This window comes from Humulus lupulus, chromosome 2 (assembly GCF_963169125.1).
Source record: "Humulus lupulus chromosome 2, drHumLupu1.1, whole genome shotgun sequence".
NCBI lineage: Eukaryota > Viridiplantae > Streptophyta > Magnoliopsida > Rosales > Cannabaceae > Humulus > Humulus lupulus.
The window spans coordinates 140,051,738-140,079,448 of record NC_084794.1 but is presented as its reverse complement, the minus strand read 5'-3'; the positions used below and the strand labels follow the sequence as shown (position 1 = coordinate 140,079,448).

Here is a 27,711-nt window from a genome sequence, read left to right as displayed (position 1 = left end):
TTGGCTCGGGAGGTAGGGGCAGTGATTATTGAAGTCCACAACGACTCCCAATTGGTGGTCAAGCAGATTTCGGGGGAGTACCAAACAAAGGGGGAGAAGATGGTTGCCTACGTGACGTGAACCCGAGAGTTACTCCAATCTTTCAAGAAATACTTCATCCGCCAAATCCCCAGGGAACATAATTTGTTTGTAGACACATTGGCAAAATTGGCCATGGATGTTGAAGCAGAACTCTCCGGAGTAGTCCCGATCGACCATCTACCCACGCCCAGTATTCAAGCCCTCACCATCATCAACGCCATCGATTATTCTACGTCCTTGATAGGCCCTCTCATCCAACATCTAACCACTGTGGAATTGCCCGCGGACAGAGCTACCACTAGAAAACTTCACTACCAGGCTCCCAAATATGTCATGATGGATGGAAAACTCTATTGTAGGGGGTTGTCCATGCCCTATCTCAGATACGTATTCTGGACCGAAATGAGCGCAATCATGCATGAAATGCATGAAGGCTTTTGCGGAGATCACACGGCCGAACTCAACTTGTCCAAGAAGATCCTCAAGCAAGGATATTTCTGGCCAACAATGAAGAAGGATTGTGTAGATTACATCCGCAAGTGTGAACAATGCCAAAGGTACGCGAAGATCCCGTGAGCCCCTCCAACGGAGATAACCCTGATGACCAGTCCCTGGCCTTTTGCAGTTTAGGGAATCGATTTGGTAGGATCCCTCCCGACTGAGAAGGGTGGAGTAAAATATGCTATCGTAGCCATTGACTACTATACCTAGTGGGTAGAGACGGAACCTATGAGCACCATCACCTCCAAAAAGGCCCTGGACTTCGTCATCAACAACATTGTGTGCCGATACAGCCTCCCTCACTAAATCGTGTTCGATAATGGGAAGTAATTTGATAGCGTCCACTTCACCAACTTATGTGAAAGACATGGCATCATCAAAAGCTTCTCTGAGGTCGCAAGGCCTCAAGCAAACGTGCAAACAGAGGTCGTGAATAAGATTTTGAAGGACATTAAAGAAAAAGCTACAAGCCTGCAAGAGCAAGTGGCTGGAAGAGTTTCCCCACGTCCTATGGGCCTACCGGACCACAGAATGAACGTCAACCAGACATACTCCCTATTCAATGGTGTACAGATATGAAATTGTCATCCGAGTAGAAACAGTGGTCCTATCTCACAAACGAGACACATACAATCTTGTCCGAAACAACGCCTTACTCAAGAAATCCCTAGATCTCATCAAAGAGATCTGGGAGGAATCACAAGTGCAGCTGAAGATGTATCAGGGTAAGATTTCCAGGCTCTTTAACTCTAAAGTTAAGAGTCAGAGGTTCAAAATCAGCGATCTAGTCCTTAGAAGAGTCTTCCCTGCATCTCAAGATCCATGAGTGGGGGTTCTGGGACCAAACTGGGAAGGACCCTATGAAATCCAAAACGAAGTATGTTCGGGAACGTATCGCTTAAGGAAACTAGACGGAACAGAGGTCCCAAGGGCCTGGAACGTAGAACACCTTTGTCTGTAGTATCAGTAGTCGGGAGGATATAATTCTAGTTTTTCTGACATTTTTTATTTCTAGCAATGGACACCCAAGGGCGATTTCTTTTTTAATTAAAATGGTGTGCACAAAACACCATAAGAAATATTGTAAGGAAAGAAAAAGTTCGCATTTGTCTTTAATTTTTACAAGTGGCCTAAGACTACACTCTTTGGTCACATGGGGGTAAGGCCATCTATACAAGTCCAGGATTAAAAACAAAAAAGGATGCAATGCTCGGGGCGTAATCTAGATTCAGATTCATATAGACTGGGTATTATCCCTCAAAAATACGAGGATGATGTGGCAAATGAGAATGCAACACGTGACATCACAAATCAGGAAAAAATGACAAAGTATTGAGAAAAGACCGACGGGCAAAAAAGATGGGTCCAGGACCTATGAGGAAGTCGACCAAGCCTAAACCCCCTTGAGGTGGTCAGTCTGACCCCTACCCCTAGGGGTGGTTGGCCTAAGCAGGCCCAAGAGCCCTAGGGGTGGTCGTCCTGACCTCTACCCCAGGGGTGGTCGACCCCAGTATGTCTAAGGATCCCTAGGGGTGGTCGACCTGACCCCAACCTCTAGGGTGGTCAGCTTGATATGCTCAAGAACCACCTGGGTGGTCAGCCCACCCTATTCTTCATAGGGTGGTCGACTCAAACCCCGAAGTACACTTCACTGAGAAATACTCAGTCTCGTTCAAACTGAGATCAAAAGGCCTAGCACCTAGAAGGTGACAGGCCTAGCACCCAGAGGATCAACAGGTCCAGCACCCAGAAGGTCACAGGCCTAGCACCCAAGCTCGGGTCGTCGGGCCTAGCACCTAAGTCTCACATACCAACAAAGACTTAACATCTTCCTCAGAGGTTTCTATCGTGCATTATCCACCACGATCTAGAGAAACAACGAGAAGACCCACGATCTCATAATCATGGGGAGGTGGACACGTATCTCCACTACCTGATAATTGTGTACCAAGCCACGATCTTCAGTACTACTGATCATGTAACAGCCCCTGGTGCTATAAATAAAGGACCTAGGGCTTCATAAAGGGGACTTTTGGACTTTTTTCCCTTAGATCTCTTTTTCTAGAATTTTGGGAGAAAAATATTTTTAACAAGAGAATTCATCAGTTTGTACTTGTAATTGTCGATCGAGTAATTCAATACTAAAGACTAAGTGGATTAGGTTATTACTGTTCATTAGAATAGGGTTGAACCACTATAAAATTCCTATGTGTTTACTTAAGATAATCGTACTCTATCGTTTATTCAATGTATTTCATTCAAAATGTGTCGTATACTGCACATACAACTGTTGGCCAATTTCACAAGTCAACACTGGGGGTTCAAAACCCAATAGAATGCAAGGCTCAAAGCCCAGTCCTAACCCGAATCCACATGGTTTGGCGAGGTTCAAAACCAAACTCCCAACAAATAGGATGTAGGGCTCAAAGCCCAGTCCCGAGCCCACATGGTCCGGGGGGGGGGGGGGGGGGGGGTTTCAAAACCTGACTCCCAACAAATTGGATGTAAGGCTCCAAGCCCAGTCCTAACCTAGACCCATATTGTCCAAGGGGTTAAAAATCCAAAAGGATGCAGGGCTCAAAGCCCAATCCTAACCCGGACCTATATGGTCCGGGGGTTCAAAAACCAACTCCTAAAATTTGGTCCAGACCTAACGTGGTCCCGGATAACCAAGTCCCTATTCATGTTTTCCTTACAATGGCCCAAAACCATTGAACGTGAATCTTAGGTTTAGATTGATTATAGTTATTCTTATAAACGACCCAGGTTATTGGAACCTGAACCTCAGGTTTGAAATAAGATAATCAACTAATCTCCAATGGTCCAGACCATTGGAACCTGAACACCAGAGTTGATAACTCTACAAAATAGAGTTATTTTACCATATTTTATATGCTAATTGTTGCTTAGTTCTTGAGTTTTTAATTAACTTATTTAAGTTTTTAAGTATTTTTAAATTTATTAGTCTTATTTTGATTTTATATAATTTTGTGTGTTTTTATAGTTATTTTGTTGTAAAATATTGTGGTTAATTATTTGAATTAATGTTGTTTAGTTTGAGGTATAAAAAATGTTGTTTTACTGAAACTAAATGTTCAATTAAATTAAGTCTTAATTAATATTTTCAATGAACTAATATGATTTATGTTATAATTGAAAATATTTGAATTTGATTTAATTTATGTTTATTTTGTTAGGGATTTTGGTGTATTTTTGCTCTTGAAAAGCAAGAAAAAAAAGATAAAGAGTGTCATTTTTGCTGAAAAAAGAGATGGATAATAGCATTTTTGAAGTTTGTTTAGCCAACCCAAGCTTGGCCCAAGGCCCAGGCCCACGCTAGAAGCTCCCACTGCCCAGCCACCACAGGCCCGAAGCCTTCATCTCCTCCAAGGCTCAGCTGCCGCCAGCTGTCTTCCATTCAGCCTGCTGCCTTCCACGATTACACCCCCAGCCGTACGCCTGCAGCTCACTCCAGCAAGCATCCAGCCAAGGCAACCTTGGGCCTTGCCTTCAACCCAGCCCAAACCGTGGGCCTGTCCCACTGCCCAGCCCGTTCGTACGGCCCAAGCATCTCCTCACATGCTTGCCTCCAACACACAGCCATGCCCTCATCACTTCACCATCCCACTAACCCCACGGCCCAGCTGCCTCCTTGCGCCAGCCGTACGCCTTCAGCACCTACACGCCTGGCACAAGCCTCCCACACGCCTGCCTTGCCTCCTTCCCAGCCACACTCAGCCACCAAAGCCCACAAACACCTCTTGAGCCCATAAATTTGGTTATTGTCCCCTTGTCTAAAATGTCACATTTTTACCCATTTTCTACACACTTTTTACCCCAAAATCATCATCACTCCTACAATTTACTCCTATTTACCATATTATTATTAATTTAATCAATTTACTTAATTTAAATTGATTATTTTAATAATCTCATTTTGGCTATAAATAAGGGTTTTGAAGACCATTTTGGGGGTGCTTAATGTTTTTGGTTACCATATTTTTCTCTCATTTTCTCTCTACCATTCTCTCTTCCATTTGGGTTTTTCAAGAGCATTTTGCAAGTATGTATGTCTTTTATTTTGTAATTTCTACTCTAGTTATGTGCTTCTAATCTTTTTCATAAGATTATTAAGATCATGATGAAGCAACTTGTAACTAGATAATATTTATGTTGTATGTTGATTTCCATTGTAATACAAAAAAGTTTATGGATTTTTCTTCTACATATATTTCTTTCATCTTAAATATCTTATATTTTAGATTGTTAGAATATATTTACACTTTGTTCTTCATTAGTGCATAAACATAATATTCTTTGTGTAAGATGTGTCATTAAATTGTACACATCCATGCTTAGAACAAAAATATTATGTTTTGCCTTATAAATAATGTTCATTGATTTATTTGTTATTTCATTAGATTGATTTACACTAAATGCTTTGAAATTATAATTTTGAAAAGTGAAGAAAAATCCTATCTTTTTATAAGAAATTTGTGTTTAAAATTATAAATCTTTTTGAAAGAGGATAGTTTAAATTATTTTAACTATCACTAACACTTGGGAATCAATATACTAATAAATATTATTAAACTTACATTTTGTGGATTCTAATATCTTAATAATCTTTTCTTTTATCACTTATTTTCAACTCATTATTGGTTTATTTTCATTATCTTAAATAGCTTTATTTTTCAATCTTTTATTTTATGTTCATAATATTAAAACTTATCAATCTTTGGAACTAGGTTAGAATTTATTACTTTTGATTTAAAATTGTTTCATTTTCGATTTTAGACAACTCATTTGGGTTCGACATCCTTGCTTACGATCACTATTCTATATGGACGATTCGTGCGCTTGCGATATATAAATTTTTAAACATACCCGTTTTGGGTCCATCAAGTTTTTGGCGCCGTTGCCGGGGAGTTGCAAGAGAAAAGAAACGAAAATTATCTCAAGGTTAGTAAATTCTTCTACTAGTTATTTTAATTTTTGCACTTAAAAAAAAAACTAAAAAAATATATATCTATAAAATCTAAAAAAAAAAGATAAAAAGAAAATTTGGGACGGTTCTACCACCCTTAAAAAAAAAAAATTACTTATATATATATATATATATTTTATTGTTTTTTTTAGTTGACGGCACTTGTGCCTCCTATCTATCCTTTTAATTTTTATAGTCGATGGCACTTGTGCCTCCTAATTTTGTTATAATTTTGTTGTAATTTTATATCTTTGTTAGTTGACGGCACTTGTGCCTCCTAACATTTGTTGTAATTTTCTTTATTTATTTTTTTGTAATTTTTCTTTTATTTAATTTCCGCAAATTACTAGTTGATGGCAATTTTGCCTCCTAGTTAGTTGATGGCAATTTTGCCTCCTAGTCTTTTATTTTATATTTTAGTTGATGGCACTTGTGCCTCCTAATTTTTACCTTATTTTAGTTATGGTTGATGGCATGCTATGCCTCCCTACTCTTGCCTAAATTTTAGTCTTATTTAATTTTTGCCTTATTTTTCTTTGTCTTCTTTAATATTTTAGTTTAATATTGTGAAAAATACTTGAAAAAAAAAGAAGAGAAACCTAAATCTTGTCCTTTCACCATAAGCAATTCTTGCTTAAAGGAAATTTGACCAAAATTCCCATCCGCCTCTACTAATTAACCTCGGGGAGTTGTTAGTAGTGCGCGAGTAAGTGGAATCAAATAGGCCTGGGGACAAGTAAACCATAAGAATTATATTGTTGTGAAATCTCTAAAAATTCTAAGTATGCTCTGTGGTTGCGGTTTTAACTGATCTTCCACATCAGAAAATTGCTTGTTTGAGATTATCCTTGTTGCCTTGTTTGTGAAAATTGTATGCATCATTGGGAACGTAACTCTAAAAAACGATTAGTAAAAAGACGTTTATCTTTATTTGAAATTGAAAGTGTTAGTAAAAATTTGAGCATCATGGAACCTACTGCTAATATTGTTGATGAAAATGTTGTGCCTGAAAAGACTTTGCTTGAATATTTTGCACCAATTTCATCTAATGCTCCTTCATGCATTGTTTTACCTACTACTTCTGCTACTCATTTTGAGCTTAAACCCGCAATCATTCAATTATTGCCATCTTTTTATGGGTTAGATAGAGAGGATCCTTACATGCATGTCAAAGATTTCTTAGAAATTTGCTCAACATTTAAATTTCAAATTTTTTTTGATGAGTCGGTCAAACTAAGATTGTTCCCTTTTTCATTAAAAGACAAATCAAAAGCTTGGTTAAATTCCCTTCCCACTGGGTCTATAACTACTTGGGATCAACTTTATAATAAATTCTTGTTGAAATTTTTTCCAATGTCTAAAACTGATAGTCTAAGGAGAGAAATCTCCGAGTTTTTTCAAAAAGATAATGAAGAGTTTTATGAATGTTGGGAAAGATTTAAAGATTTATTATTAAAATGTCCTCATCATGGTTTTGAAAAATGGAGACTTGTAAAATATTTTTATGATGGTTTGACTCCCTCTAATCGTCAAATGATTCAATCTATGCATACTGGAAAATTTTTAAAATTTCAAGGACAAGAGGCGTGGGACGCCCTTGAAGATTTATCTGTCAATTCACAACAATGGAATTATTTTGATCCTAGGTCTAGGTCAACTAATTCACCAAAAAGAGGAGGAAGGTATGAAGTAAAAGAAGAATTAGACTTAAGAACATCCTTAGACAAATTAGCGAGAAAAGTAGAAGCTTTAGCCATAAGCCAAACTATAAATTCTCCAATACAACCAAGAAAAGATGTTTGTTCTATATGTTCTAGTCCTTGCCATAATGCCCAATCATGTCCTTCCTACCAAGAAGCCTTTTCTGAGGAGGCCAATGCACTTCATACTTATGGGAAACCAAATGATAGCCCATTTTCGTCCACCTACAATCCAAATTGGAGAAACCATCGAAACTTTTCATGGAGACAAAACCAACCCCAAATGAATCAAGGGCACCAATACAACACACAAAACCAAGCTCATGCCCCACAAAATCAACGATATCCGCAACAAAGAAAACCTTCCTTAGAAGATACTTTACAACAATTTATGCAATCCACCCAACAAATCCTACAAAATCAATCTCAATCTATTACCAAACTCGAGACACAAGTAGGACAACTCGCCACTGCTTTAGCTGATAGAGAAAAAGGAACATTCCCTAGTCAACCTATCCCTAATCCAAAAGGTCAATATGAGATAGGAAAGTCTAGTCATAATGGAGAAGTCAAATCAATTTCAACTCTTAGGTCTGGAAAGAAAATTGTCAAACCCGATTACATACCCGAGGTTGAAAACGAAAAAGAAAAAGAAAAGAGTCAGCCTCCTAGTTCTAATCTCAATGACTCATCCAACAAAGAAACTCCAATCCATCCTTTCATTCCAAAAGCCCCATTCCCACAAAGATTACTTCCAATTAAAAAAGGCAGCCAATATAATGACATCTTAGAAGTTTTTAAACAAGTTAGTATCAATATCCCTTTCTTAGATGCCATTAAACAAATTCCTGCCTACTCTAAATTTTTGAAGGATCTTTGTACTGTTAAAAGAAACACTAATGTTCCTAAAAAGGCGTTTTTAACTGAACAAGCTAGTTCCATTATTCAATATAAGAGTCTTGTTAAATATAAAGATCCTGGGTGTTCCACAATTTCATGCATTATTGGTGATCATTTTATTAACAAAGCTTTACTTGATTTGGGTGCTAGTGTGAATTTATTGCCTTATTCTGTTTATAAGCAACTTGGTCTTGGTGAGCTAAAACCTACCTCTATAACTCTTCAATTAGCCGATCGTTCTGTGAAAATTCCTAGAGGCATTATAGAGGATGTTTTGATAAAAGTTGATAAATTTTATTTTCCTGTTGACTTCATTGTTCTTGATACTCAACCTGTAGAAAACATGCATGCTCAAATTCCTATCATTCTAGGTAGACCATTCTTAGCTACATCTAATGCAATCATAAATTGTCGTAATGGTGTTTTGAAATTATCTTTTGGAAATATGACTGTTGAATTGAATGTTTTTAATGTTGCTAAATCTGTTGAGTGTGAGGAAATACATGAAGTTAACATGATAGATAGTATATGTGAAGATGATGGAAATGACTTACTTGACTTTTGTGAAAAATACTTTGGTATGAACTTACATGTTGATGACTCTAATGATGATGTGAATTCTTTGGTAGAGTCTATACCCTTACATGAAACCAAAGTTGAACCTTTTTCACCCTTAGGTCATGTTCAATCAATTTCTGAGTCTCCAAAGTTAGACCTTAAACCTTTGCCAGAAAATTTAAAATATGCTTTTCTAGGAGAATCTGAAACCTTACCTGTTATCATAGCATCTGCTTTAGATAAAGAACAAGAAAACAAGTTGTTAGATGTCCTTAGAAAACATAAAGAAGCCATAGGTTGGACCATTGGAGACATTAAAGGAATTAGCCCATCCATATGTATGCATAGAATCCATCTAGAAAAGAATGCTAAAACCTCTCGGGAATGTCAAAGAAGGCTAAATCCAAATATGAAAGAAGTAGTTAGAGAAGAGGTCATAAAATTGTTAGAAGTAGGTATCATTTACCCTATTTCTGATAGTCAATGGGTTAGTCCAGTTCAAGTTGTGCCTAAGAAGTCTGGGATCACAGTTGTTGAAAATGAGAAAAATGAATTAATCCCTACTAGAGTACAAACGGGGTGGAGAGTGTGCATAGATTATAGAAAGCTGAATAACGTTACTAGAAAAGATCATTTTCCATTACCCTTTATTGATCAAATGCTTGAACGATTAGCTGGCCATGCATATTATTGCTTTCTTGATGGGTATTCGGGATATAACCAAATCCCCATTGCCCCAGAAGATCAAGAAAAGACTACATTTACATGCCCTTTTGGGACTTTTGCCTATCGTCGCATGCCTTTTGGATTATGCAACGCACCTGCGACTTTTCAAAGGTGTATGATTTCGATTTTTTCTGACATGGTTGAAAGATTTCTTGAAGTATTTATGGATGATTTTTCTGTGTTTGGTTCCTCTTTTGATGAATGTTTGCACCATCTTTCACTTGTTTTAATTCGTTGCAAAGAGAAAAACCTTGTGCTTAACTGGGAAAAATGTCATTTTATGGTTAAAAAAGGAATTGTTTTAGGTCATGTAATCTCATCTGATGGAATAGAAGTTGATAAAGCTAAAGTTGACCTTATTTCAAAACTTCCTCCACCTAAAACTGTGAAAGAAATTAGATCATTCTTAGGCCATGCCGGTTTTTATAGAAGATTTATAAAAGACTTTAGCAAAATTTCTCGGCCTTTATGCCATTTACTTGGAAAAGAAAATGCTTTTGTCTTTGATAGTAATTGCCATGTTGCCTTTGAAAAATTAAAAAATTTGTTGACTACTGCACCCATTATTCGACCTCCTGATTGGAAAATACCTTTTGAAATAATGTGTGATGCTTCTGATTATGCTATAGGTGCTGTCTTAGGACAAAGACTTGAAAAAATACCTCATGTAATTTACTATGCTAGCAAAAATTTAAATGATGCTCAATTAAATTACTCCACAACCGAAAAAGAATTGCTTGCTGTTGTTTTTGCATTGGAGAAATTTAGATCTTATCTGTTTGGGTCTAAAATTATTGTCTACTCTGATCATGCTGCATTAAAATATCTCTTATCAAAAAAAGATGCTAAGTCTCGTTTGATCCGTTGGATCCTGCTTTTACAAGAATTTGACTTAGAAATACGTGATAAAAAAGGATCTGAAAATGTTGTTGCTGATCATTTATCTAGACTAGTTGTTGAAACTATACATGATTCCACCCCTATCACTGAAACTTTTCCTGATGAACAATTGATGCATGTTTCTTCCTTGCCTTGGTATGCTGATATTGTTAATTATTTGGTCACTAAAGAAATACCATCTCATTGGTCTAAGCATGATAAATCTAAATTTTATTTAGAGGTGAAAAACTTTATTTGGGATGATCCTTACTTGTTTAAATACTGCCCTGATCAAATAATTAGAAGATGCATTCCAAACTATGATCAATCTAAAATCATATCTTTCTGTCATGATCATGCATGTGGAGGACATTTTAGTGGTAAGAAAACAGCTGCTAAAGTTTTACAATGTGGTTTTTATTGGCCTACTATCTTTCATGATACATATGTTTATTGTAAAGCTTGTGAACGTTGCCAAAAGTTAGGAAGTTTAACTAAAAGAAACATGATGCCTTTAAATCCTATTCTTATTATTGACATATTTGATGTTTGGGGCATTGATTTTATGGGACCATTTCCTAACTCTTTTGGTAATCTTTATATACTTGTTGGAGTTGATTATGTGTCTAAATGGGTTGAAGCTATTGCATGCCACACTAATGACCACAAAGTTGTGCTTCGGTTTTTAAAAGAAAATATATTTTCCCGTTTTGGTTCACCGCGTGCTATCATTAGTGATAACGGTACACACTTTTGTAATAGGCCATTTGAACATTTGATGAAACAATATGGCATTACGCATAAAGTCTCAACACCATATCACCCACAAACTAGCGGTCAAGTTGAAGTGTCTAATAGGGAAGTTAAGCACATTTTAGAAAAAACTGTGAATCCAACTAGGAAAGATTGGTCCTTAAGACTCATTGATGCATTATGGGCGTATCGTACCGCGTACAAAACGCCCATTGGCATGTCACCCTACAGACTTGTGTATGGGAAGGCATGCCATTTACCTGTTGAGTTAGAACATAGAGCCTTTTGGGCAATTAAGCAGTTAAACTTTTCTTTAGACAAAACAGGTGAGAAACGAAAGCTTCAACTAAATGAACTAGACGAAATTAGGAATGATGCTTATGACTATTCAAAAAAATATAAGGATCGTATGAAATTTTACCATGATAAAAATATTTTGAGAAAAGATTTTTATCCAGGTCAGAAAGTCCTTTTATACAACTCTCGTTTGCATTTATTCCCGGGAAAGTTACGCTCTAGGTGGTCCGGTCCTTACATTGTTCGTATTGTTTTTCCACATGGAGCTATTGAAATTGAAAATCCTAAAAATGGTGATATATTTAAAGTTAATGGACAAAAATTAAAACCATTTTTAGAATTAAAATCTGATGAAGTGGATGAGATACTCCTTGAGGACCCTGTTTACCATGCTCTTTAATTCCTATGTGATCTTGATAACTTGTGTTTTATTTGTATTGTTGTTTTATGTGTGATTTAATTTTTGTTAGTTGTATCTTGTTCTCTCTTCGCAATGCACAATATCGAGGTACGACCATTCTAAATCTTACACTCTTGTCAATTTTAATTTATATTTATATTTTGACACATTGAGGACAATGCTTAAATTAAGTTTGGGGGTATCGAGTTTTATTGTGTATGTTTGTGTTTTATTTATGTTATTTATGTTTTATTGTGTATGTTTTGTGTTTTATTTATGTTATTTATGTTTGTTTGAAAAAAAAAAAAATTATTTATTTATATGTTGTTGATTTGTTAATTTTTTATTTATTTATTTGTTCATTTTCATAAAAATTCGAAAAAAATAATTTATTTAAAAAAAAAATTGGTGATATTTTTCATTTTCAATGATAAAAATTCTGATTGAGTTTGAAATTAATTCTCTTAAAAATATGAATAATTTTTAAGCTTTGTTTTTAATTATAGGGTCAATTTTGCTTGTAACAAAAATTACATTTTTCATAAACACTCTTATTTCCTATAAGTTTAAGTGAAAAATAATTTTAATGAAAACCTATTTTCTAAAAGCAAAATTGACAATTTAATTAATTACATAAGCTGAACTTTTATTCATACTAATTTCTGAGATTTATTTTCATTGTGCAATTTTTGAGAAAATTATTTTTATATCACTAATAAAAAATATATATATGTGTATTTTAATTTTTCTTTTGCTTGAGGACTAGCAAAACTTTAAGTTTGGGGGTGTGATAACTCTACAAAATAGAGTTATTTTACCATATTTTATATGCTAATTGTTGCTTAGTTCTTGAGTTTTTAATTAACTTATTTAAGTTTTTAAGTATTTTTAAATTTATTAGTCTTATTTTGATTTTATATAATTTTGTGTGTTTTTATAGTTATTTTGTTGTAAAATATTGTGGTTAATTATTTGAATTAATGTTGTTTAGTTTGAGGTATAAAAAATGTTGTTTTAGTGAAACTAAATGTTCAATTAAATTAAGTCTTAATTAATATTTTCAATGAACTAATATGATTTATGTTATAATTGAAAATATTTGAATTTGATTTAATTTATGTTTATTTTGTTAGGGATTTTGGTGTATTTTTGCTCTTGAAAAGCAAGAAAAAAAAGATAAAGAGTGTCATTTTTGCTGAAAAAAGAGATGGATAATGGCATTTTTGAAGTTTGTTTAGCCAACCCAAGCTTGGCCCAAGGCCCAGGCCCACGCTAGAAGCTCCCACTGCCCAGCCACCACAGGCCCGAAGCCTTCATCTCCTCCAAGGCTCAGCTGCCGCCAGCTGTCTTCCATTCAGCCTGCTGCCTTCCACGATTACACCCCCAGCCGTACGCCTGCAGCTCACTCCAGCAAGCATCCAGCCAAGGCAACCTTGGGCCTTGCCTTCAACCCAGCCCAAACCGTGGGCCTGTCCCACTGCCCAGCCCGTTCGTACGGCCCAAGCATCTCCTCACATGCTTGCCTCCAACACACAGCCATGCCCTCATCACTTCACCATCCCACTAACCCCACGGCCCAGCTGCCTCCTTGCGCCAGCCGTACGCCTTCAGCACCTACACGCCTGGCACAAGCCTCCCACACGCCTGCCTTGCCTCCTTCCCAGCCACACTCAGCCACCAAAGCCCACAAACACCTCTTGAGCCCATAAATTTGGTTATTGTCCCCTTGTCTAAAATGTCACATTTTTACCCATTTTCTACACACTTTTTACCCCAAAATCATCATCACTCCTACAATTTACTCCTATTTACCATATTATTATTAATTTAATCAATTTACTTAATTTAAATTGATTATTTTAATAATCTCATTTTGGCTATAAATAAGGGTTTTGAAGACCATTTTGGGGGTGCTTAATGTTTTTGGTTACCATATTTTTCTCTCATTTTCTCTCTACCATTCTCTCTTCCATTTGGGTTTTTCAAGAGCATTTTGCAAGTATGTATGTCTTTTATTTTGTAATTTCTACTCTAGTTATGTGCTTCTAATCTTTTTCATAAGATTATTAAGATCATGATGAAGCAACTTGTAACTAGATAATATTTATGTTGTATGTTGATTTCCATTGTAATACAAAAAAGTTTATGGATTTTTCTTCTACATATATTTCTTTCATCTTAAATATCTTGTATTTTAGATTGTTAGAATATATTTACACTTTGTTCTTCATTAGTGCATAAACATAATATTCTTTGTGTAAGATGTGTCATTAAATTGTACACATCCATGCTTAGAACAAAAATATTATGTTTTGCCTTATAAATAATGTTCATTGATTTATTTGTTATTTTATTAGATTGATTTACACTAAATGCTTTGAAATTATAATTTTGAAAAGTGAAGAAAAATCCTATCTTTTTATAAGAAATTTGTGTTTAAAATTATAAATCTTTTTGAAAGAGGATAGTTTAAATTATTTTAACTATCACTAACACTTGGGAATCAATATACTAATAAATATTATTAAACTTACATTTTGTGGATTCTAATATATTAATAATCTTTTCTTTTATCACTTATTTTCAACTCATTATTGGTTTATTTTCATTATCTTAAATAGCTTTATTTTTCAATCTTTTATTTTATGTTCATAATATTAAAACTTATCAATCTTTGGAACTAGGATAGAATTTATTACTTTTGATTTAAAATTGTTTCATTTTCGATTTTAGACAACTCTTTTGGGTTCGACATCCTTGCTTACGATCACTATTCTATATGGACGATTCGTGCGCTTGCGATATATAAATTTTTAAACATACCCGTTTTGGGTCCATCAAGAGTCAAGACAAATAAATCAGACGACAATTGATAACTCCTTAATGGTCCAGACCGTTGGAAATTAAACCTCAGGTTTGGAACTAGTTAATTAATTATGTCATATCTAAACAATCCATAGTAGTCCAGGTCATTGGAACCTGAACCATAGAGTCAGAATAAATCAGTTAAGTTATATTGGTTAAGTCCAAGATGATCCAGGCCATCAAGACTCGATCGTGGGTCTCAGGACAGGTTAAATACCTTCTACAATATTTCCCTTAATGGTCCTGGCCATTGGAACCAGGATTCAGTATTCAAGCCAGACTCATGCAGAGTGATAAAACACTTAGTGAATTTTGAGGAAAAATAAATGAATGCAAAACAAGAATCATTGTGTAGAAAATGAAACCAATATAATAGTGCAGACAAATAAAAAATTGTCTTGGACGCATTTGTGTCCATAAAGTGATACAGTTACAAAAACAGAAAGGAGAAAGGAAGCCCTACCTAAAATACAAAGGATCAGGCCTGGGCTTCATTTTGATCCAGCACGTCCAGAGCGTTCTCGGTCTGTTGGTCCCCAGCTAGGAGCGCCACATCACTTTTCTCCTTACTTCGAACTCAGCCCTCTTTGCACTCAGATCCGGATAGAGGATAAGATTCATATTTTTGTCTTGGAGTGAGGCCATGTAAATGGCCTCGTCGAAAGAGATCACCAACATTTCGCCAGCTTGCTCCTTCTCCTGGCGAGCCTCCTCGATCCGCTTCATCTCTACCTGGACCATGGCCTCCAAAGCCTGGTTTCGAGACCTAAGGTTTGCCACCTTTTTCCGCTCCTGGCAAAGTTGGGCCTCAGCCGCCTCCAAAAGGGCTTTGGTCGAATCCTCCGAGACACAAACACGAGATAGCTCCACCTCAAAGTCATCCACCAGCTTCTTATGTTCAGTGTCTTTCCTGGACAAAGCTTCCTCGGGCTGAGCCTGAACCCGTGCAACCTCTCCTCATGCTCAACCTTTACCCGAGAAGCTTCCTAGGCAAGGGCCTCCCTGACAGCTTCCCGCTAATTAACGACCCCCCTCCAATTCCATCTGGGCCATCTCCAGCTTCACTGCCATCTCGGCCACCAGCTCCACGTTCCTAGGAGCCAACATGGCATCTTAGAACAAATCAAAGTTAGAAAATTCACAAGAAATAATGAGGATGAAAGAAAAGACAAAACGAACATATGGCTTACCGTAGTAGCCTGATGATGAATGGCCTGGGAGACAAAGAGGGCATCCTGGCTTGCCAAGGTGTTGTACCACTTGAGCTGAGGGGTGGACATGGTAGTCCTCACCTAGGCTAACAAGTCTGCAGCAAGAGGGGTCGTGTCCTGCCCCAACTTAGGCTGAAACCTGATCTTGGCTATCAATCAGCCCGCGATATGTTGGGGGAGCATTGAAGGCCTCCGGACAATTAGAAAACTCCACCTTCTGCCGGATGATCAAGGCCCGAGCAACCTCGTCTCGTTGGTCCCAAGCTTCATCCTAAGCCCGGGACACCATCTTCATCCTTTCTTCCTGGAGGATCAAGTCCCTTTCCTCAAGAAGGGCTAGGTTGATGGAAAGCCTGGGAGCCTCCGGAACCTCCTTCAAGACGATGAGGCTTTCCCCAGAGGAATACTCCTCAGCCAGGGCAGGATCCTTGGTCCTGGCCTTCTTGGCCCACTTCGGAGACTCCGCGGTGGCCGATTCCGCTTTCCTCATGTCCGCCCCCGCTCCTTTAGAAGGCTCATGCTCCAATTTAATAACCTGGAGAGGGGTAGACTGTGGCAGAATTGGTTCGATGAGTGCCATAGGAATGGAGCCCGTAGCTGGATCTCTCTCGGAAGCCTCCTGGACTGGCTCTGAGTCCCCAAGTATCATCTCTATGATCTTCTTTTGGGTCAAGTTGGTAGCTCTCTTTGTTGAAGCCTTGGCCATAGCTGCCCTGGCCTCGATCATCTGTTTCATTTTGGCCACTGGATTTGACATATCCGGATCACCTGAGACAGAAAAAAAAAAAGAAAATTGATCAGTAAAGTAAAGGAATGGGGACAACAGACAAAAATAAAAGAAACACTTAAGTCTAAAGTCCTCCGGGACGAACCCTTATCCATGGAATAGGCACGACTCAACTCCCTAGTGCAAAACAACGAATTCAGTCCCCCATGTCATCCGGGTCCAAAGAGATATCATATTGAAGGAACCAAGACGAGTACATGAGGGTCAGTGTGTCTATACCGATGGGGCAAGGAAGCCCCACGTTGCTAAAAGTCCCGGTAAAATATTCCCATCACTGTTGCCTATTCCTAACTAAGCCCTCAAAATGAGGGGCATAAGTTAAAATCGGAGGCATTTTACCTTGCCCCAAAATACTAGCCGCGGGAGCTCCAGTGTTAGGCTGCCTCCTCTCGAGAAGGGTGTCCAGTTCATCAGATTCAACCCTCTCCGCTTGATGGGCCTACTCCTTTTTCATCTTCTCCATGTCCGCCTTGGCCGCAGCCTCTACTTCCTCGATGTGGATAAGGGCTAGCTCCTCCCTCTGGGCAGGATCCCTCTCGCATTGCAACCCTCGGAAGCTAAGAACATCTATTGACTAGTTCACGACAATCAACTTGACCAGCCGAAGGTTCTCCGTAGTCACGAAGCCCCCACATCCAGCTCCTCGACACTAAGAGTGGCATAGAACTTTTTTTGATCCAGGATCGATTTACTGAGCCTAGTTTGAGCATATGGACCTGTTTTCCAGGATCGTGAGTGTCCAGTAAACAAAATAATGGCTAGATAAAAAAATGAAGAAGGAAGACTTACTCACGTGTTGGAAGTCCAACACAGGTTCTTCTCTAGGAGGAACCCGGATGTCATGAACCAGTAGTGCCTGGCCTATGCTTTAGGCCCTAAACATGCCTACTTCGATATGAGCCTTCTCCTCCTTTCGGGCCAGTAGGTTATAAAAAATTCCCAGAGTCGACTCTACTCCAAGGGCCTTCTCCAGCTTATGCAGCATCCGGTAATTCCAGAACTCATTCTTTTCTTCCTCCAACTCCCATGTGTTGCTAGTGGGAAGCTTAGTCCCCTCCAGGACTACGGGGCTTGCTTGGAAAATGTCCTCTACGTACAAAGTAATGCCGTGACTCATGATCAGGGACCTGGAAGCGACAAGGAAAACGAGAACCAAGCAGTTAGCACGAAAATCGAAGAAAATTGGTTGAGGTACGGGGACTCTCCTAAAACTGCTTGGAGAGGTCCCCTCTGAACCCAGATCCGGGACCAATAGAGATCCCAGGATGTAAGTCAAGAACTAAAGGCCAAAAGTTTTTCTAATTTACCCAAACTGTTTTTAGGCGTCCGAATTGATCTGAAACAACCAAACTGTATGGTATGAGGTATCACCAAAACACCCTACTCTTCATTTTCACCATTATCCTACCTAAAACCACCCTACACGGTGGTCGCGACCCTAATGGTTCTACAGTTGTAGAGACAACATGATAATAAAAATGACCAAAAAGGAATAAACAAGAGGAGAAAAATAACCAGAAAACTTACTGTGGGGTATTGGAGTTGGGATTCGTGGAATCTCGGGCGACAACATCGGCTAAATCTCATTCTTGAACCTCAGGAGATGATGTATTAGTTCGTCGACACTCCCAGATGTGAGAATCGGGACAAAATTTTCTGCTGGTTGAATGGAAAGAGGTCTTGCCAGAAACAGATGAGCACAAAGATGTATCAATCATTGGAGGATCTTGTTAGAAATTATGAGCATACAAAGCTTTTTCCTCTGCTCTCTAGACTCAGTATTTAGGATGAGTAAAATGTGAAAATGAGCCTGTTGATGTATGTATAGGAAGACAAGTTATTGTTCACTCCAACGGTCTGCAATGAAGATGCTGAAATTAACTTCATCCGACGATCCCAAATTAGGCAGGGGCATTAACTGGCCCAATCGAGTTCCAAACCGTGGATTTGTCAATCCACAATCCGCACCTACCTCATCTGACGGTCCATAATGAAAGTCTCAAAACTATCCCCATCCAACGACTCCGGATAATGCAGAGGCATTAAACAACCCACTCTAGTACCCCAAAATAGCCTTTTCATACAGACGGGGCATCCGAGGGTTGCGCTGACACCCATCGGTCACCTAGGAAATTAAAAGATTCTTTCTAGATTTTTAGTTGTGAGTGGCGTAGATGCACCATCAACTAGGAGACATGTGTCTGAGGCGTTGGGAATTTGAAAGGAAGAGGATCGCCCAAATGGCCCCCAAGTAAATGAACTCGACTTCTGGTAAACGAACCAGAATATTTGAGATTGATCCGGGAGAGTGAGGCAAGTCTCAACCATGCGAACACGGATGAAGACTTGGGGGGGTAAATGTTATCCCTGTTTTCCACCCGTGACACTTGGCATGACCCAACAAGTTCGTGGGCCCTCAGAAGAGGTCCGGGCCCATCTTGAGCCCAATGAACGGGGAAAGAGGAAACCATGATAGCCCAAACACTATCGAGCCCAACAACATTCAATGGGCGCGAGCATAATGAAGGAACTGGGACTGAGATGCAGGCCTGACTCATCTTCCCGGCCACGAGCAATCTACATCCTCCGAGATGCTAATTAAGGTGGCAGACTAACTATTCACTGGAGATGGACCTTATCAAGATTCCAGAGGAGATCTCAACCATCACGATGTCCACCATGGAAAATGAACTCAGGTCCTGGTGAACGAACTAGGACTCTTGTAAATGAACCGAGACAATATTAAACGAACCCGAACTAGACTTCCAGATAGGGCAAGCCTATTTTTCCCTGATGCTGACCCGTCCCCACGAAATCTGGCAGTTGGTCTCGTCAACTAACCTGTAGAAAAGGGTACGCATGGAACGTACACTGTTCCTAAGAAATAGTACTGCCACTACTCTGATAGATCCTGTCCCCAAGATCCCCTTAGTAGCCCACACGAACCAGTCTGTGCCAAAGTTCAATGGGCAGCTGTAAGGCTTGGCCACACCTAAGCCGGTCCAATGGGCCCAAATTAACAACATCTAATTATGTTACTTTCTTTGTATTATGGCTCCGTTAGCGAGCAAATTGTAATTACATTCTTATTGGGCCCATATTAGTCTGACCCAAGCTACTTGACTGCCTATAAATAGAATCAGTTGTGCACTGTAGCAGGGATCCCAAAATTTCTCTTGTAAGCAAAAACTTTGCTAAAGCTTGTAGAAAAATTCTATTTCTAAAACTCTCTAAAGCCTAATACTAGTGACTCGTGGACTAGGGCTCATTAATGCCCCAACTACGTAAAAAGTGTGATTGTCCATCTTTTATCCTTTCTTTCCAACTCTTATTTCTAGTTTTCGAAAAACTCGGTAAACAATTATATACCATGTTACAATTTTCTCGTTTTAAATTCAATCTTGTCAATCAAATCCTCTAATTTTTAAAATTATTAATTAAAATTTAGTATTAAGACTACAACCATGAACTACAAAAAATTGGGCCTATACCGAGAACAAAAGTCGTCGGCAGAAGCTCGGATGTTCTCGGTAGGGGCTATACCGAGAACATGTTCTCGGTGGAATGTTCTCAGTACAGCCTCGTCGGTAGACGTCAACTTCTACCAATGACATTAAATATGTCCTCGGTATAGCCTATTTATTTATTTATACTTTAATTTATTTATTGATTTAATTTGTATGAAAACTAAAATGTTAGATTAAAATTAAAATACTTGTATTAAACATTTAAATAAAAACATAAGGGTATGTTTTATCAATTCAAATAAAGAGTTGTCCTAAAGATTAAAATATAATAGTCTATAAAGATAAAACTCATACATAAGTCCTCCTACTGACTCGGTTCTCCAACATCGAGATCATCAGGTGGTGGTGGGTCACATTGAGATCCCGGGGTGATACAATGAGTTTGAATGTTCCTCTAATTGTAGAAGACGCTCTCTCATCTCAACAATATCTTCATCTCTAGTTTGTGGAGGATCAGTAGTAAGTTGAGCTTGGTCCATTATGTTAAGGATACAACATATCCTTTATGGTGGCCACATCATTTTTCGAAGACAGTTTGTACCAAGGACATGTGCCTACTTTGTGGTGAGTATCCATACAGGTAACTGGGATCGACTCAAGTTGCCTAGTCCCTAAATTGTGTTGCCACGTATACATATTTTTTTAAATTAAACATAAATAAGAAAAACAAACTTAAAAAAAAATTAATTAACTCACTTTTTTGTAGCGCAACGTTGGGATGGACTGACAACCTCCGTATCTGAGCTCTTTTAGTTTCTTCCTATTTTCCTTGTTGACCTCGGAACATTTCTGCAAAAAGTTAGTGTTAGTAATATATTAAATTAAGAGAGTTAACTTAAAAAAAAATCAATACCATAATGCCTGGGCGTCAGTAAAACTCAATGAATTTTTGCCATTGTGTATATGTACAACCACCATAACGATTTCCTAGCCCATTATTCGTTAAATGTTTCTTAATATTGTGCTTTCAATCAGAATACTTTTTGGCACATGATGTATCAATGCCTCTCAAGACCCTAGGCATGTGCCCCAGTCCATATCGTGTACGCTCAATATCAAAAAAATCATCCTAAATTATAAACATTTATTAGTAAATATGATATATAATTAAATAGAATAAATATAAATATAAAAATGCCTTACCTCCATATGTGCAAGTATTCTTTGTTTGGAGGCCTTTGGTACTTGTGACCATTGAGTACAGTTTGGATCTGCATATTGTCAAACAAGTAATCCTAGCTCTCTCGAGAAATATGAGTTGTAATCTCTGATCTCTTTATATGTTCTTCCTCTCACATCCCACTCGAGTGGGAGAGGAAGCCCAAACTCTTCCCTTTTTTCTCGCATGTTCAATCCCTTGTGGCGTCCACGCTTGATATTTCTAAATTCATATATATTAAGTGTTAAAATTTAATAACTTAATCAATGCATAATCTATTACCTCATTCACAATCAGCTGGGATATCTGACAGTCTACGAGGAGGATCGCATCCTCCACCATCATCCCTATGAGATTGAGCAATAATGTTAGCCATATCTGAAAAATATATATATTAAAATTACGCTAGCACCTTCTCTTGTGATCTACACTCATAATATTCACCGAACGGGTCTAAATTTTTTAGTGAAAATGTTCACTAACATTTATAAATTTTATTTTCATCATAATTAACAAAATTATTAAATTTACTTATTAACTCACCAATGAAATCGATTAAATGTTTGTTTTATTGAAAAATGATTTTATTAAACATTTTAGTATATATCCTAAATCTATATAAAAAAAATCAGCAGCATAACAACTATATTTTCATCTATCCCAAAAATAAAAAAACTTGCAAACAACATGCAAAAAATACCCAGAACAAACAATAGAACATTGTAAACACATTTTTATAACTAAAAGTCAAATTACATACCGAAAATATCTTAAATCATATTAAATCTAATTGCAAAAATATACTATTAAAGTATAATTTTTCATACTTATTTAGCTAAAAACATAAGACTAACTAAAAATAATTAACATAAAGGTAATATAAAATACATGTTATAGGTTCTATAATCTACTTAAAATAATTTTTTACATAATTTTTACCAAACCAACAAAGAATGCATTTGAACAAAAAAAATACTAATTAACTATCTAACAATTTTCTATTCCCTAATCTCATTTTCACTAATAAAATATTTTAAAAATCTAATAATAAAAACATTCACTCCCTAATATTTATTTATTTTTATATTAAAAAAGCTAAAAAAAAACTAAAAAATATATAATCACACCCTTATATAATAACAAATTTTTATTTAAACTTATTGACGTAGTTTTTCAACAACAAGGGATTTAGAAATCTAACAATAGAGATATTGGGTTTTTTGTATACCGAATGTATAAAAAGTAGCAAAAAAACAAGAATGTGAAATGCTCACACAATTTTACATGGTTTAGTGGTTAAAATCCACCTAGTCTACGAATCACTCTTATTGATCTATTTAGGACTCTAGATTAAATTGTTTATGACAATTTCAACAGAGTTTTTGCATATAGAAAGTCGATCTCTTTAATTGTCTATTCCCCTTGTATATATAAGAGATTCTCATGGACTATTTTGGGTAACCGTACATTCTAATTGAAAAATTTGGGTAACTTCCCATTTACATAAATATATGATTACCTATTAAATTTATATCTGTTATATCGGGTAATAAATGCATAATAAAATCTGGGCCTTTATGAGGCGTATAAAGAATCTTTGAGTCTTTTGGGATCCTTCACTGTGCATCATGACCAGGCTTCCGTGAGCTGAACCCTTCCTTCGAGTTGGATGTTGTAAGACTAATCTGAATTGGCACGGGTCATGTTTAGAGTTTTACGAATGCAATCTGGGTGGCATACATCTCAGACTAAGTTGTTGGTGCAAGAAGCGATCTGGAGACTATCTGGTTGTCATAAGCTATCAAGTTTGACTCAAGCTGCTCACTTCAAAGCCAGCATCTGACTTTCTTCATACGCCTATATGCCAGTTGTACCCCGTCCATGCTATCACTTCCTCATTCGAGAAACCAAACTGTAAGTATCTTTATATCTGGTTTATATCTCATTTTCTTATTTTCTGATAAGTTTTATAAAATTGTCCAATATATTTCCTTTTGCCTGTTTTGGTCTAGTGTGAGTTAAGTTTGGGCTTTATATGTGACCGAGATCGATAACATTAGGAATGGCTAGGGACAATGCACCAAAAAAGATAGGCCAATTTCTGAGTTTGAAAGAGGAACGTCTGAATACATGAACTTGAAGATTTGAGGATTTTTTTTTAGGTTGAGTTCTAGGTAGCTTAAGGGTTACAGTTTCTTGAGTGGTTTTGCATTAAATCACTTTCCAAAAAGGTAATGGGTCAGACACACGAATCCTGAAGTATCAGGGGTTTCTCGACGTTATGGTTTACACGTATTAGCGTTAGGGGAAATTTTAGCTCGTAGACATCTTAGGTCGAATAAATTGAATCCAAAACTCCGGGCTTCCTTCCTTTATCATCGTTGTGAGGTTATATCTTAGGTCGCCTCTAACAGGCCGCTTTGTCACCAAGAAAAAAAAAATTATGGCCAACCAAATGAAAGTCAGTGGCAGGCTCTTCTTCTCAAAACAAGAATAAAGGTAAGCATATTGCTTCTGAGACCCATATTCCCCACTTCGGTCCAATGTTATATAGGCAGGTCGTGGTTAACCCCAACTCCTTCTTCAAGGTCGAGCATATCAAATCTCGAATAAAGACCCAGGGTAAGGAGAACAAAATCTTACTAAGTCATAGAATTGAGATGGGCTCCAAAGTACTTGTTTCCCGCCCTCCGTTGGAGGAGAGTGGAGTTGCACCCTACTCCAGGACAACTTTGGGGCTTGGAGTGATGAACACTTGAAGGCGTGTGCCTTTATTCTCGTAAACTAGTATTTCGTAGATTTTTAAACTTCGTGGAATAGGCACTGTTCCAGCTCCCCCTGAACTCATATTGACTCCTGGCGAGGTTGAAGTATTTATTTTTGAAGAACGAGCGGGACGTCCCTAACCCCGCTGATATCATGTATTTCTTTTGCCTCAAGTCCAATTCAGAGTCAAAGGGATAAGATGATGGCTTCTACTACCTCACCAGATTCCCCATCAACCTCCCCAGCCACTCGAATGACTAAAAGGATCAATTCGTTATGTCAAACGGGTTCAAGAACTACACCCATCAATATTTCAATTGTAACGCTCTGGATAACCAAGACCATTACACTGTGTATTTTAAAATAGTGCAAGACTTGCTAATCAAGTCGTTTGAATGTAAATGTGATCCTAAAGTCAACTAACACGTTAGGGTTAAAAGATTTTGATCATAAACAGTTAATTTTCATTAATAAAATGTTTGATACATGGGATCCCAAAAATAGGGTATAATTAATAAACACAACTCCCAAAAGTTGTTACAATAGAAGCCAGTCTAATAGAAAAATACAGTTTAGAGCTCTATTCTTTGTAACTTTCCCTCGGCTGTGGCGGTCAAGTAGCTGACGATGTACACTCCGCCCCCAGAGCTCTCCAACTCATGGTTGGTCCAATTTCCCTTTGCCTTTACCTACACCACGTAGCACCCGTGAGCCAAGACCCAGCAAGAAAACTATAAACAACAAACACATCTAGCAACAGTAGCATTTAATCAACTTTAATCCAACCAGTTCAATTATTCAACAAAATACAAGCATTAAGCTAAACAATGGTAAACATATATTCTCAAGATGAATCCCAATCAGTAGTACAAATGTTCAGGGTCGGCGCTCTTAGGCCGAGCCCTCTGTTTATCTAGCTGATCCCGACTCGCTTAGGCTGAGTTGCGTTCAATACGCTTATCATCAGCCCTGGCACCCTTAGGTCGTACTTTCATATAATGCATAACAACCATAAAATCACACAATACATATATTCAATTACTGGGAACCTCAGTCTCATTCACAACCACATGGGTGCAGTTTTCTTACCTCGAATCCCGAGTGATAAATAAAGAGCGGTCTCGAGCACGATCCTTAGTCCTAAGCCTTAACGATAATCCTAGTCACAATAACAATGGGTAACTATCAATTTCTAATACAAATAAATGTTTAGGAAACAAATACCAGCCTCCGGGACCTCGAATTCTACTAAACTGGGTAGTAGAATTTGTCCCGAGCGCTTAGGTTTGAATCCCCGAGCCTAAAACCTTAGCTGTCCATTATTTCCTATTTAGGGCCGCGACTTGCCCTTAAGGGTCGTGACCTTCCCCTTAGACAAAGGCCAGGCCCTCCTTGCTGGAGGGCACGGGCCGCAACTTGCACCCCCTAGGTCGCAGCGCACCTGGCGAATAGAGGCATTCAGCCTCTTCAAGCACATAGGTCGCAGCGCCTGAAGAACAGGGTAGCGACCCGAGGCCCCAAACTCAGAAATTCCCTCCTTTTTCAGCGTTTCCCTCGAGCCTTGACCTTAAAATCCAACCCAAACCTTCAACCAAACTCAGAATTAAACTCAGAATTTCATCTTTACAACCTAGACATCATAACTAGCATACAAACCAATTCTTACACCTATTAAACACCCAAAATTAGCCAAAATCCAGAATTTATGCAAGCTCTAAACTCAACAATTGTAATGCCCTGGATAACCAAGACCGTTACACTGTGTATTTTAAAATAGTGCAAGACTTGCTAATCAAGTCGTTTGAACATAAATGTGATCCTAAGGTCAACTAGCAGGTTAGGGTTAAGAAGATTTTGATCATAAACGGTTAATTTTCATTGAAATGGATGTTTGATACATGAGATCCCAAAAACAGGGTATATGTGGTAATTACAATGCCCAAAAGTTAATACAACAAAAGCCAGACTAATGGCAAAATACAAGTTTTAGAGCTCTGTCCCTGTAACTATCCCTCAACCATGGCGGTCGAGCAGCTGACTATGTACACTTCGCCCCCTGAGCTCTCCAACTCATGGTTGGTCCAGTTTCCCCTTCCCTATACCTGCACCACATAGCACTCGTGAGCCAAGGCCCAACAAGAAAACTAAAAACGACAAATACATATAGTAGCAGTGGCATTCAATCAACTTAAAATCAACCAGTTCAATTATATAACAGAATACAAGCATTAAACTAACCAAAGGTAAACATATAATCTCATGTTCATATCTTAGCCAGTTACACAAATGTTCAGGGTTGGCACGCTTAGGCTGAGCCCTCTGTTTATCTAGCTGACCTGGGCTCGCTTAGGCCGAGCTGCTTTTAGTACGCTTATCATCAGCCCCGGCACTCTTAGGTCGTTCATTCTCATATACATAACAATCGTACAATTACATAGTACACATATTTAATTATTGGGAACCTCAGTCTTGTTCACAACCACAAGGGTGCAGTTTTCTTACCTTGAATCCTGAGCAAATAATAAAGAACGGTCCCGAGCACGATCCTCAGTCATGAGCCTTAGCGATAAACCTAGTCACAGTGTCAATGGGTAACCATCAATTCCTAATCCAAATAAATATTTAGGAAACAAAAACTAGCCTCCGAGACCTCGAATTCTACTAAACCGGGTAGTAGAATTCGTCCCGAGCTCCTAGGTTTGAATTCTCGTGCCTCCCCAAGCCTAAAAGCTAACTTAGGTCAAAATGATCTAGGCGGGCCGCGACCTGACTTTGAGGGTCGCGACGCACCTCAAGTCAGAGACACAACCTCATGCATCTGGGGGAGGCGGGCTATGAATTGCCCCTAGGGTCGCAGCGTGTGACGTGTTGCGTCATGACACACCTCCAGGGGGCCATTTTGTATATATGAACATGCCTTGGTGCTTGACCATTAGTCAAATCTTGCACCAAGTAACCTCATGGGTAGGGGATGGCACTTTTGTAATTATGCATATGTCTCCCAGACAAAAATCATATATGTTCCTGGGAAGACTTCATTTCCTTAGAAAGCTCCTTAGGGGGAGGTGACCAGGTGACTCAAGGAAGCACCATGGCCACCAGCAGATAGGGGCTTAAGTTGTGTACTCCCTTGCCCTATCAAGGAATTATATGAATAAAATGATGCTTTGCCATGTCCCTTTGTGTATGCTTTCTTTACGGTCTATGTGTTGCTTGTTTGTTACCTTCGTTGGGCCATTGCGTGCCACTTGACTATGTTGTATGCTCTGGTTGTTGTGTGGGATGTTGTCTCTGGATAGCTTGCCTTGAGCTTGCTCCCACTTCATAATTTCCCTTACTTGTGTGAGACTTGTAACAGGGCTAACCATTGAGTTTTCTTGCCGCAGGTGTGAATTCTAGGCTGACTTGCTAGCTAAGAGCGCTAACAAGTGTCGCACGTTCCGTCAATTTGAGTATCGAAGTTGGCGGCCCATGACAGTTGGTATCAGAGCTAAGTTTGAGAAAGCTTGGTGACCCTGCATGATGGTGAGCAACACTCAACGGATTGAAGCATTGGAGAGGCGCGTTGGAGAGCTGGACGGCCTGGCCGAAAGAGTCAGGGATCTTAGCTTTGT

The 27,711-nt window shown here is 38.2% G+C and overlaps 1 non-coding gene across 1 annotated transcript; it reads right to left on the bottom strand.

Moving 5' to 3' along the window:
• Positions 1–6,937: 6,937 nt before the first annotated feature.
• Positions 6,938–7,044, bottom strand: LOC133820504 (small nucleolar RNA R71). The gene has a single exon (XR_009886912.1). It is a non-coding gene; the product is annotated as a small nucleolar RNA R71 (small nucleolar RNA).
• Positions 7,045–27,711: the final 20,667 nt, after the last annotated feature.